Source organism: Pteropus vampyrus, unplaced genomic scaffold, assembly GCF_000151845.1.
Source record: "Pteropus vampyrus isolate Shadow unplaced genomic scaffold, Pvam_2.0 Scaffold281, whole genome shotgun sequence".
Lineage (NCBI taxonomy): Eukaryota > Metazoa > Chordata > Mammalia > Chiroptera > Pteropodidae > Pteropus > Pteropus vampyrus.
In genome coordinates, this window is record NW_011889062.1 from 2,067,009 (window position 1) to 2,080,283 (window position 13,275).

The 13,275-nt window shown below is 37.5% G+C and overlaps 1 long non-coding RNA gene across 1 annotated transcript in view; it reads right to left on the reverse strand.

Moving 5' to 3' along the window:
• Positions 1 to 3,173: 3,173 nt before the first annotated feature.
• LOC111729782 overlaps positions 3,174 to 13,275 on the reverse strand; it is a 44,895-nt gene continuing 34,793 nt past the window's right edge. The window contains exon 4 of the long non-coding RNA XR_002776389.1: positions 3,174 to 3,701. This is a non-coding gene — a long non-coding RNA (uncharacterized LOC111729782). The remainder of the gene's footprint in view (positions 3,702 to 13,275) is intronic.

Genomic DNA, 13,275 nt, shown 5'->3' on the forward strand with positions numbered 1-13,275 from the left:
CAGAAACATAACAGTTTGATAGACTTAATGAGTGGCAATGTCTCAACCCATTCCATTCTTTTGCCTCCTAGGCATGTACAAATTTGGAAATTTTCTCAGTAGAAGCACAGTTTGCTTTTGAGGATTGGCTTCGCCCTTGATTCTAATATCTACATTATTATTATTATTATTATTATTATTTATTATTATTTTACTTAGACCAAAAATCAATGTAAGTCTGACCAAGTCTTATTGGGACTGGCTATAGATGTCTGTTTTCCTACATGGGCCCCACCTGTGAGGTGTGGCCAGCATAAGCTATATGAAACTTGAACTCAAATTTTTAAAAATAACTAATTTAGAAAGCAGAAAAATTCATTTCAAAATGTGCTGTAGAGGTGTTTAAGCTCTCAATATGTTGAATTGAGGTTGAAAGATATTCAGTTTAAACCAATTTGCTGTAGAGCAAGTTTTCTCAGCCTCGGCCCTTGACTTGAGAACTGGATAACCCTTTGTTTTGGAGGACTGCCCTGGGCTTCGGGGGATGTTTTGCAGCCCTGGTCTCTACTCATCAGAAGCATGTAGCAGCCAACCCCCAAGCTGTGACAACCAAAAATGTCTTCAGACATTCAAGTTAGTTGAGAACTATTAATTTAAAGTGTTCAATTAAAATACGAAAAAAAATTAAATACAGTATCATTAGCCAAACAAGCAAAACAGACATAATTGATTGAAAGATAAATAAGAATCTTAAAATTTTTAAGTCTGAGAAAATGGCCACAAATACCAAACCCCAATGAAATCTTCAGTGGTGCTTATAAAATGGTGCTTATAAAATACTGAAAAATATAATATAATATAATATAATATAATATAATATAATATAATATAATATAATATAATAAATATAATATATAAAATATAAAATACTGACTTCCCAATATGTGGGAAGTCAGTGCCTAGAATCACATAGACAACTTTTTAAAAACTATTTAGACCAATTTATTTTTCACCAGTTCATGTGGAATCAGTTTTCATCTTTTGATTAAGTCTTGTTTGTGACTCCAGCAATGATGAATTCTGATGATTCTAATCACTGACTAGTCAACAGGTTTCTGTATCCTGCTATAATTTAGGTTTCTGACCAGGAGTTACGTATAGCTGACCCTATGGGGAAACTATGATACCCTCAGAGACTAAAATAGATGCTCCCACCATTTCTTAATATTGCTGGCCATATTATGGTTATATCAGAGAATGTCTGAGATTGTAGGAAACACACTAAAGTATTATGTGGGCAACTCACTTTCCAATCATTCGAGAAAAAAATTTATATTATAATCGCAACTTCTCTGTAAGTTTGAAATTTTTTCAAATATTACAAAAATATAAAAATTCTACTCTGTAAATAGGCAAAAAAAAAAGGGGGGGGACAATAATATAAATACTGCAGGTGACTCCACTAAATAGACTTAGCCTTAACTGAGCATGAGCTAAAAGACATAATTATTCTCTCAGTAGGTTTCAATTCCTACATGCCTCTTACAGTGTGAACATCTGGACACATTTACATTTCATTGACAATTTCAGTTTTTATCGAGGGTAACTTCTTACTATACGCCAGTTTTTCTTTACACATTACTTTTAGAAGCTATTCCCATAAGGAGCTGCAACCAAGGAAGAAAACCAAAACTAAAAGATATCAATGAAAGCTAAGGAAGGTGAGAGTTTTGAGAAAGATGAGTGTATATTAAATGCTAAGGGGTTGAAATGAAGACTATGACCTGTGCAGTCCCAGCATAACGGTAGGGCAGAGCTGGTATGAAACCAGCTGGGCTGGTGAGTAGAATGAACTGTTTAAGAAAGGCCATCGTCCAGGGAAGAGCTTTCCAGAGGCCTCAGTGTGTATAATCAGGTCTCCTTTAATTAGGGGCTGCTGACCACCTCCACGAATGATGACAAAGCTGATATGTGTACTATCAACGTAAAGTAAAGACCTTTTAGATTAGTCATTAAAAGGGCCAGGACAATTCCAGTGGAGGCACGTCAGTGGGTTAAAGAGGTGAGGGTGTAGAGACTTTTCCTGTTAATGACTCTTTCAAGATACCAGGTTGGGAAGGGAGAAAAACATGGTAACACCTATGGAAGAACCTAAGATTGACAGAATTTTTTTTTTTTTTTTTGAGATGAGAGAGGCTTAGGCACATTTAAATGTGGAGGGAAAAATCCAGAGAATGAGTAGCTTTGGAGACAAGCAGGGTGGTAGAACAGTGAGAGTCAAAGGAAGAGAGGTCTCGATGAGGCTGAGGCCCATTCCCAGAATGAAGTAAAGAGTGAACAAGCTGGAAGGAGAGAAATGTGCATTTCTGGTTTGGGGCATGAAGTGGTTCTAGGTGAAGAAATGGCTCTTTGGAATTCTATTTTAAGTCAGAAGAAAGGAGACATGGTATGGCCAAGGAAGTGAGTGACCAAAGTGGGGCATGGAACTGAAAGTATAAGGTGCAAAGTGGATCACCGATAAGGCCATGGATTGTAACTCCTAGGTGTGGCAGATGATCAGGATGGTTAGCTAGTCGCAGCTAAAATTTCCGTGCCTGAGGTGTGGTAGAGGAAAACCTGTGATCATAATTTAACTTTCCTGGGGGAATTCTATGTATAGAGAGATTCTCTACCATATTCTGCTCCCTTTGTGCAAAGCATTGGCTACCTTTTTGTTTGTTTCAGATATAATGCCCCACTGTGCTAAATTTTCATGCTCAGAAGAGGCCTCTGATTTGGTATAATAGACATTTATTAAGCTCATTCAGCATAACTTGCAGGTTCCCAACCATCACCACCACCATTAGGGATCTACAGACCGACCTTGAGAAGTCATTTAGTTCCACAGGTTAACAGTTTGGAAAGCCATGTGTCACGACATAACATAACTTAGTTCCCACATTTCTGAGAAGTAGTAAATATTTATATTCAGTCATTGTTATTTTATATCTCATATTTTCATTTTCTTATAGAATTCTCTTTCAATTTTAGTGGGTGGAGCCTTGGTCAGGTGACCTGCAAAGCTCAGGGCATAACTTTCTAAACTGTTGATCCTTGAGAGGGGACTGTTTTAAAAGAATTGCTTTTAAAATGAGATTTTTGTAATGCTGCTGACTCCAGTGTTTTAAAATTTGTACTTGTACCCTTTGGCAAAGAGTGCATAGGATATCCTTTTATTGATCTAAATAAAAAATACAAGGAGACTGTTTGCTTTGCATTAAATAAATGTGCCATTTCTGCTTGAACATATATCTCAAATTCCAGTAAACAAATCAAACATGAAGGGAGATTCAACTAAAGACAAACAACAGTAAAAATGTCCAAAGTGGCTAATGATGAGCAATGAATAGACTGCCTTTGAATCTTTACAAGACTATAAAACACCCACACTCTTATCATTAGTTCCATCCGCACACTCTTCAGTGAAGTTGGGTGTTGTGCCATTATCTGGGGAAGTCAAATTTGGACTTGCCTGGAATTAAATTTGTTCCTTGGATCCTGACATTTATCAATACAGAATGTGTTCCCTAGAAAGCCGATGTCAGCACTTCAAGACACAGCAACATTGAATAGTTCCACTTTCCTACAAAGCACTTGTTCATTATGGCTGATGTACAAGGAGTGATGTTGGATTGCATGAACATACCACGGAGGTGACTGATGGAGGGAGGAAGGAGGATAGTCTGAAAAACAAAAGGAATAATGGAAAAAAGAGAAATCAGTTACCATCACCTTTTGTAAATGAGAGCTTGTCCCCTCCTCCCATTGCTTATTGGGTTGTTTTATTTAATTTGCTTATCCACTAAGTAGAGATTGTAACTTCTTAGTATTCCATTCAGAGCCTATTTCACAGGTGGCATTCAATAAATGTTAAATAACAACAACCAAAAAAAAAAAAAAAATACCCACTATGTAGAGCTTCTAATTTCAAAAAATGAGGTAGAAATTGGTGTGTTGAATCTATATATTAATGGCACTGGCTTTCAATAACTTTTCCCTTCCCAACACTCTCCTGTTGATGACAGATGCATTAGACAGTCCACAAAGCCGCTGCTACTAGCTAATCATCCTGATCATCAGCCACAGGGTGAGGAGGCATCAGGCTCTTAGAGATGAGAAACTGCACCCATGCATGCACAGACTCTTGGAGATAAGAAACTGCATGCATGCATGCACACATGTGAACACAAAGGTGACAGCAAAATGCTACTGCCCTCGAAAGAGAAGCTCTGATCCAGCCACCTGATGCACACCATCACCTCTGGCACGTGTGTCACCCACTTGAGCACAGAAGTGTGCCAGAGGGTGTTGGAAGAGAAACATCATGGATTCTTCTACAGCCGTTTCTGGTCTCTAGCAATGACCAGTGAGCTAGCCAAAAGTTCTGTCTACCATCAGCATTTGCTTAAAATGATTAGGTTGAAAAGGATTTTTAATGCTTTTTTCCTTCTTTAAAGTTTAATCTTCAGATAAAAGATTTCTTCTTATTCCGAGAGCCACTTGGCAACTGAGAGAAAGAAATTTAGCTCCAAATTAAAATAACTATTGTCAATTAGAAATTAACTACAGGGCCAGTGGGCATTTTTTAATTGAAGATATTAACAGATATCTTTAAACATAAGAAAGGGAAATGCATATGTGAGAGGGAGGAAATGAAGGAGTCTGGCGAGGAGGCAGAAGAGGAAGAAGGTAGGAAAGGGTGGGATAAGACTTGGGTTCAAGGAGAAGAATTGAAGGGCAGAATGAGGGAAATTAAACCAAAACTATTTTTTTGCATGTGTGTGTGGCTACTTCTTTGTCTATTTACCAGCTGTGCTTAAATTGACTTGGTGTTTGGGAGAATATAATTCATCCCAGAAGGTTTTCTAAAGGGCAAAATAATATCTTTGTTTATATTAAGTGTGGAAGAGATAGATAAATGTTCTAATTTATATTTATAATTGACTCTTTACAATGGCAAATTTTAATTCTAGGGGCATGGGGTGACCGCTTCAGCATTGTGGGTACTCCAGCAGGCTTTGCCTTAACTCAGAGGAGGGGTTAGGAGATAGGTGTGACACACGGTCTCAGGAAGGGAACCTAGCACTGTAGAATAGTGGTAAAAGCACTGAGTATTTACTATGTGCCAACTGCTATTCTATCTAAATGCTTTACATAAAATGATTTTCTTAAATTCTCACAAAAAATTGATGAGAAAGGAGACTAATACTATTCCTGTCTCACAGAGATATTAAATGACTTACTCAAGGTCACACTGAGAAAGTCATGGTACCCGAATTCTAACTCAATCACTTGGTTCTGGGAGCTGTGGTCTCAACCGAGCACTCAACATTTTTTTTTTAAAAAAAAGGAAAATCAGACATTTTACATACTTAGATGTAATTCTATTAACTATACTGATTCCAGCAATGTACTATAACTAGAGGTAGAATCTCACATGGCTTTTCATTAACCTCCAAGATAAATTCCTCTTTAATGGGCACGACACTCTGCCTGTTGAAGGCCCTTCGAGGTCTAGCCACGCCCTCCATTTTAGCTTCAGCTTCAGTCCCTCTTCACAACTGAGGCTCTAACCAACTACTTTAATCTTCTTTCTGTTGTCATTTTCCCCAGTGCCTGCTTGTCCTCTGCAAATACTCATTCCTTACTCATAATTCCCATATCCCTCTCTTGCTCTCTTCCCTATTTATATGATGATTTGTCTTTCAGAAATTAGCTCAGACTTCACCTCCTCTGGGAAGACATCCCTGAATTCTCCAAGCAGGTTTAATAATCCCTTCCACTGTAATCCCACAACCCCTATGTACTCATGCTTTGGAGCACTTATCACATTGCTTTATTATTTCTTTCCATATTTTATTCTGTCATTTGAATATGAAATTCAAGACAAATACAATACCTTATTCATGCTTATGTATCTGGTGCCTTTAAAAGCACCTTGTGAGAGATAGTTGATAATTATTGCTGAAGGAATATTAAATGAGCCTTATTCTCAGGCTCTTTTCACCCATCAGATCTCAACTTGAATGTCAGCTCCTCAAAAAGTTTTTTTCTGATCATTCCCTCCATTTACCCTCTGAAATAAATTAAAGATTAAGTTAAATTATTTGCCATTCCTCCCATTAATAGGTTAGTCTAAAGGCTTTCCCTTAAAACTGAGCAGATCATGACTCCTCAACCAATGTAACACAGCATAAATGATACTTTTCTAGTACCAGGCTCACACCATCAGAGACTGGCAGCTGCTTCTTCCTGTCTCTTTGGACATGTGCTCATAGATCCCAGCTGCCAAGCTGTGAGGAAGCCAAAGCAGTACTATGAAGAAGAACAGCCCACATGGAGAAGGACAGCCAACAGCCAGTAGCAAATTGCAATCCATGTAAGTAAAGTCAGCTCAGCTGGCACTGTGTAGAGTAGGGATGAGCAGTCCCAGCTAAGCCCTGATCAAATTGCAATCAGTCGGCAAAATAAATTATTATTGTTGTTTTAACCCACTAAGTGTGGTTTAGTTTTTTCATGCGGCAATATAAAACTGGAACATCACGTAACACATCATCCTGTTTATTTTCCTTTATATAACATGTCTCAACTTGCCAGTGTCATATTTATCATCTCTTTCGTCCCAGTCACTACTGTCGATTAAATGTGAACTCAATGCCTATCTATCCACGTCGACGAAGGGTACACGATGTAGAATAAATGCTTAGTAAATACTTATTGAATAACTGAATGCTCTTTATAGAACTATTGTTAGGGAGTTGCCTCAGAGATGAAACCAATGATTTCTGGACACTTCAATAAAGTAACCTGTCTTATGTGGAAAATTACAGTATATTTTCTGTCTAAGATGACTGTATTTCAGGTTTCATGTTATAGGAAATGATAGTTACTACCTTAGGTGTGTTTTATTTAGGGTAAAGCAGACAGTTCTTGTGTGAACAGATATTTCGTATCTTAAATTGGTTATGTTCTAGTAAGGAGAGGAAGGGAGAGCAGAGCGTGGGGATGTCATGGTAGAAGAGAATGGTTGTGTTTACAGGCAGAGTAATTTACAAGAAAACCTGGATGGTTTAGACCTCATTTTTTTCTTAGACAACCATTCTAGAGAATTTAGTGTTAATGTATAAGCTCTCTGAAATATGATTTTTTAAAATAAATTACCTTAATAAGCAATGTTCTTTTTAAAATCCTGTCATGCTTTAATTTAGTCTTAAATAATTACACACAGTCCTTGAAAGTACAGCTCATAAAACTTAAAAAAACCTGACCTTATAGAGGTCATTTAAATGAAAGAAGAAAAAGATGTTAAAGTTTTAATGATATCTTTCCCAATAACTAGGTACTTCCTTATAAAGGCAATGAGAATTTTAGTCTTAGTATACTCATTCCCAGCTACATAAGCAAGTGGGGCACTTTAAGTCCATGTGGGAAATAAAGTATTGAATGATCAGCAAGAAGCTGAACTTTAAATTTACAAGTGCACTTTCGATTCCTATGGAAATTGCACACTTTTGGAAATGTGCTTAGATTGTCATTGTCTAGTCAAATACAATGAGAATGCAAGTTGAAGGAGCATAATTAAGGTTAAAAAAAGATACAAGGAGAATGGCTGTCTTTCATGAAGCCTAATCAGCACCTTGGCTGTATCCATGGGCACAGAATGGTCAGACACAGTCTCCTGAACCACTGGTCCTCAATTACCATCATCTATGTCTTGTTATGTAAGTATGTGCACTATTTCAGTGTCTTTGCTTAGGTAATCTGAGCTCTTGTTTGAATAGAAATTTTCTCTGAGTGCACTCCTTCAAATCCTATTTCCTAGTTCTATTTCTTTGATTTCATGCAGCTTGTCAAGTTATCAATAAAGTAAAAATACTTTTTGTTTGAGAGACAGAACTTTTTTGGCAATACAGTCAGTGAATTCTAATGTTAGGTTTAAAGAGGAATTGTAAAGATACCAAATATGCTGTTATATTTACTGTGCATCCACAGAGATCGGAAAAACAGAAATGCCCTGATAAAAGAATTAGCTTTGCACAGCTAAAACTCCAAATGTCAGGCCTCTCCTACAGAACAATGTGAAATATAATTAAACCTGAATCCACAAGTATTTATTATTTATTGAACATCCACCGTGCTCAAAGTAATGTCATATGGTCTGTAAAGGACACAGTGAAATAAACCTATAGTCTTGACCAATGTGTGCTAATATACCATCACTTAAGAAAAAAACCTAATTTTATAAAAAATGGATTCAAAGGTTGCAAAAATGTGGCCAGAAATTGATGGGGAAGATATGCTTAGATCATCAAATTCTACTTCTCTGAGGCCTTCCTATATTTGGATAAGCAGAAGTGGCCAGGTAACAATCCATTGAGAAATATTAGGTATAGGCCAATGGAAATAAGCTTGAAGACTCATAAATGAATTAATTTTCTTCCTAATATTTTTTTATTAAGAATATTGCTAAGGTCAGGTAATGGCCAAGAATTTTAATCTAATTTAAATAATGTAAAATGGTTACAAACTTTCAATATACTGTCTGCAGACATGTGACTAGCTCACTTATTTTTTTTACTTTAAGTTATCTCATGAAGAGGCAGAACACATCCCAGAGGACAAAGCAATATTCAAAAGAAGATATTTTGGATTTCAAAATTCATCTAGGCCACAAAGAGGAGTGGGGAGATGCCTTAATCCTATGTTTCTACTTCTCCCCACTATTTTTCACTGTAGAAGTAAGTCACTGCATATTTTACTTTATAAAAATGATTTTAAAGGTTTTTTCTTTCTTATCTATAGAATCAATTTCACAAAATTAAATTGCAAGAGATTGGTACATTTGCAATCATTGCTGGTCCATCTCTTGCTCCTAGAATACAATTCTGGTTATTTCAAATACTCCTTGACTTAGGATATAAAATGTTCTGTACAGTTTTCACATTTGTTTCAAGGGCAAATTTTCTTACAAATGAAGACAATTAATTATCTTCAAAAACTTGGCAGAACTCAGATATACCTCAGTAAAAACCTGTTTCAAATCATCACATTCAAATTCAAACGCGTAAAGTGTTATACAAGCCAAATATATGATCGTGAGGGGTGAGATGATAATCCTGTAGGCAATGCTAGGAAGTTTGGGATGTTTTGTTTAGGTAATGGGAACCTGCAGAAGAATTTTAAGCAGGGGAATGGAACAATAACATTTTTAGTTAAAAAGGTAACTAGAAGCAGTATGAAGAATGAATGGGAGGAAACAAGATTGGAGACCAAGACATCATTTGCAATAATCTCAATAAGAAATGAAAAGAATGTGTATAAAGGTGTAGAAATAAAAATGGAGAAGAGAGATAGAGATGGATAGGTTCAAGAGATATATACAAAGTAAAATCAAGATGTGGTGATTGACTAAGTGTGAGAGGAAAGAAGAGGGTATAGTTATAATCCTCATGGCTTCTGGCTTTGGGAGCTGGGTAGACACTGGTACAATCTGACAGAATAAAAGGGAAAAAATAAAGAAGTAGCAGTTCGGAGATGACAACAAGTTGAAGACTCTTGAAAGCATCTTCCCAATAAGATGCTTGAAATAGTTGAGAAATCTAGGTCTGGAAATTAGGACAGAAAGTTTCTGCAGATTTTTATATTTATTTAATTGTGCCCTCTTTGTTCCAAACGGGTGCAGGGAACTGTTAACTAGTATACATAGGACTTGTAAATCACTGGTATATAGATGAGAGTTGACAAGATCACTCAGGGAGCGTAGATAGAATGAAAAAAAAAACAGAATTAAACCATCACTTACAGAAGAGTAAGTAGAATAGAAATCTGCAGGAGATATGAAGGAAATAGAAGAACCAGGAAGAAAAGTTGTCCCAGAAGCCAAGTAAAGAAAATGTTTCAAGAATGACAGCTATCAATAGTATTAACTGTGACATGAAGGTGAAATATGATTAACCAATACACAAACGCATTCTTATTGCATATCTAATAATTAACAAAGCCGCTGTCCACTGAGTGCCCTCTTTACCCTGCTTGGTACATAATAACACCCTATGCAGAACCACCCCCAAGCATGAATGCTCTCTGCACTTTGCTTGGGCTCTGACAGCCCACACTGGGCTGCCTTCCCATGACAATATCCTCCTCTTCTTGATCAGATTTCAGTACAGCACTCTGACCCACCACAGCATCTCCTTGCCCCAGGCAAGGAGCTACAGCATACCTTGCCCCACTTAATGTGGTTAAGAAGGAACTACCCATGAAGGGAAGGGGAAGAAAAAGAAAGAATAAACTTGTGTAATTTAAAAGCGTCCATGATCTGGATCGTCTAGCCTCAAGCTCCAGTATGTAGTGCCTGCTTCTTGTTTACAGGAAGCCCAGGGTCCATCCAGATGTGGCAACTGTGATAAGCCATTTTGGCCAGCCAAGAACTTTAAAATATTCATTAGATCTGTCAATAGGAGGTTGTTACTGATCTTGGTTAGAACAATTTTGCTGTCTTTCTTCATCTGTACTTTAAATATTACGGATTCTGCCTTTGGCCTTTATTTCTTCTCCCTGATATATATTTTATGTATACCCTTCACAAACTTTGTTCTCTAAATTGATAACTGTAATTCCCCAGTTATAATCTTTCATAATTGTTAGATTCCTCTTTACAAATATCTTGTAAACTTTATCAAATGTGTCACAGATAACTAAGAATGGCCAAAGTGTAACTATTGCCTTTCCGCCCCCCAAATCTACTAATCCTACTGTGTTTTCTTCTTCCTGAATGGCATTTCTCTTCTACTTGTCACCCACATTAAATATCTAGTGCAACTCCATACTCTTTCTTTTCCCTGATTCCTCAAATTTAGTGTCTAAGCCCTTCCTAAATAAATCTCAAATATACCCCTTCTTTTTCTTTTCTACTATCAGTGTCTTAATTGGATGTTTTGGTTCACAGCTCATATTCACATTCAGGAAGGAACTCATTCCTTCCACCTTCTAGGATGTTGACTGCTGATGGCTCACAGCCGAATCCCCTCTGACCAGGAATTTTCCTTAGTCAAGGGGATCTGCATTATTAAGGTTACACTCGCTTTCCAGGGGCAACCCATATCTACTGACTACTGGTTGGTGCAAGGGTAAAAAGCCCAGCCCTCTTTCCACAAGTTGGACAACTATGAATAGCCATCTCAGTACCCTAGTTCCCCCATGGGATGAGCTGAAGATTCATTACAATTCTATTGTAGTTCACCTTCTCCCAATCCTGATTCCTCCACTCCCTCACAGATGTTGTTGCCAAAAGTATTCCCAAATAAACTTCCTGTGTGTAACTCTCCATCTTACCATTTGTTTGCTTGGAACTCTGACTGGAGCCAAGAAGATAGGTGATGCCAAGAGTAGAACAAAGAAAATTTTGAAATTGGAATATCGACAAGTCAACTTGGTGGTATTTACTAATAGAAAACCCTTATCTATGATATGCTGTAAGCAGCATGTTACCTAGCATGTCCAGGTTTGCTAATGGTAAGCCAGTCAGAAATTTGTAGATTTATGAGGCATGTCCCTCTATAAAATATGGTACCAGCTGTGTAACTACCGGAGCACAAAATGGAAAAGTTTAATGAATGAAACAGCCTTCTTATATACCTCAGAGGTCAGCAAACTACAGGCCATGGGCCAAATCCTGCCATGCCTATTCTCTTACATATTGTGTATGGCTGCTTTCTCACCACTACTGTAGAACTGAATAGTTGCTATAGAGACCATGTGGCCTGCAAAAACTAAAATACTGACTATCTGGCCTTTTACAGATAAAGTTTGTTGACCCCTGGTATAGATGATGGCCCACAAGCACCACTTAGAAAACTAATGTCTGAAAGCTGAGCCATGGCTCATCGTAATGTAGCAAGGAGGGAAAAAGTCAAAGTGGTATAGTTCCTGTAAACCAAAGGAAGAAAGTCTTTCTAGATGGAGGGAGTTTTGTTAGCTAAAGTTTCTTTTAATTAACAGAGCTATAAATCAACCCTCCTGTGATTTAATTTAGGTAAAAGTTCCCCTTAATCCCTCAATCAGAAAGTAATGGGGATCTGGAAACTCAGGAGACCTTCTCTCTTGCCTCTTTATTGTTTCCTGACTTAACTGGACTAGTGGTGCTCACCTTACTGAAGCAAGTAGCATTGCAATATTTTACTATAGAACAATGTTTGGCATGCACTGCAAAGTCCCTCAAGGTCTACAGCTCCTTATATAGAGATTCATTCTCTAATTTTCTCGGTAGTTAAGCTGGTCATTCTTCAATGAAGGTGCTCCGAATTCCTTTTAAAAGATGCCTCAATGTTTAGAATAGATCTTAATAAAGTTAAAGTTTGGAAAACTCTAACTGAAAGAGAGGGTTAAGGGTCTAGATTCCCATCTGCCCCTTCCCTGCGGTCCTTTCCACAGTGGCCCCAGAACTGAGTTTCTTGGAATCCCTAGAGCTGAATGGATCAGACTGAAATATCCCTTATCAATAAAACAGATTATATTAGGGTATCTTCTAAGCCTAATTTATTATGACTTTAAAGTCTCATATCTTAGGCTCAAAAGATTCTTTTCTCTGCTTTATCAACTCTTCCGTGTTCTTTGATAGAAATACATATTACATGTTCAAGTGTGCCACATGTTTCATTACGTTTCAAAATAGATGTCCTGGCTTTCCACCATAGAAAATCAGAAGACTCCTTTTTTCCTCCACTTTTCCATCTTTGTTTATAGAGGAGAAAACTTCTGCTAATACGTCCAGCGCTCACAGGCTCCATCTCATTGGACGAGTGACCAGTCTGACTGGTCAGAGTCCAGGGTATTCTCTGAACCACATTTCATCAGCATTTATGGTCCCCCACTTTAAAGGCCAGTAAGACTGCCTCCTCTTTTACCCTCTGTGCAGATACATACAGCCACTTCCTATCTTCCTGAGTTTGCATGCCCAGACAGGGCCCAGGGTTTGCCTTCTAGAAATATGTGGTCCACATTATTGCATATTCCAATGTTAAATGGACACTTAGGTTCAAAATATCAAGGGCAAGACCCCAGAATAACTTTAGCACTAAGCTTCTCAGTCCAATGAAATTTAAGAGAAGCATAGCATTTAGAGAGTTATTAGGCAGTGACCTGCTCATTAATAAAAACTTTGATGTACTAATGGGAACAACTCTGGAAGGTAGCAGGTATCTGCTAGTCCAGAAATGGACTTAGTGACATGAGTTGTGATAGCTAGAAATTAAGCCA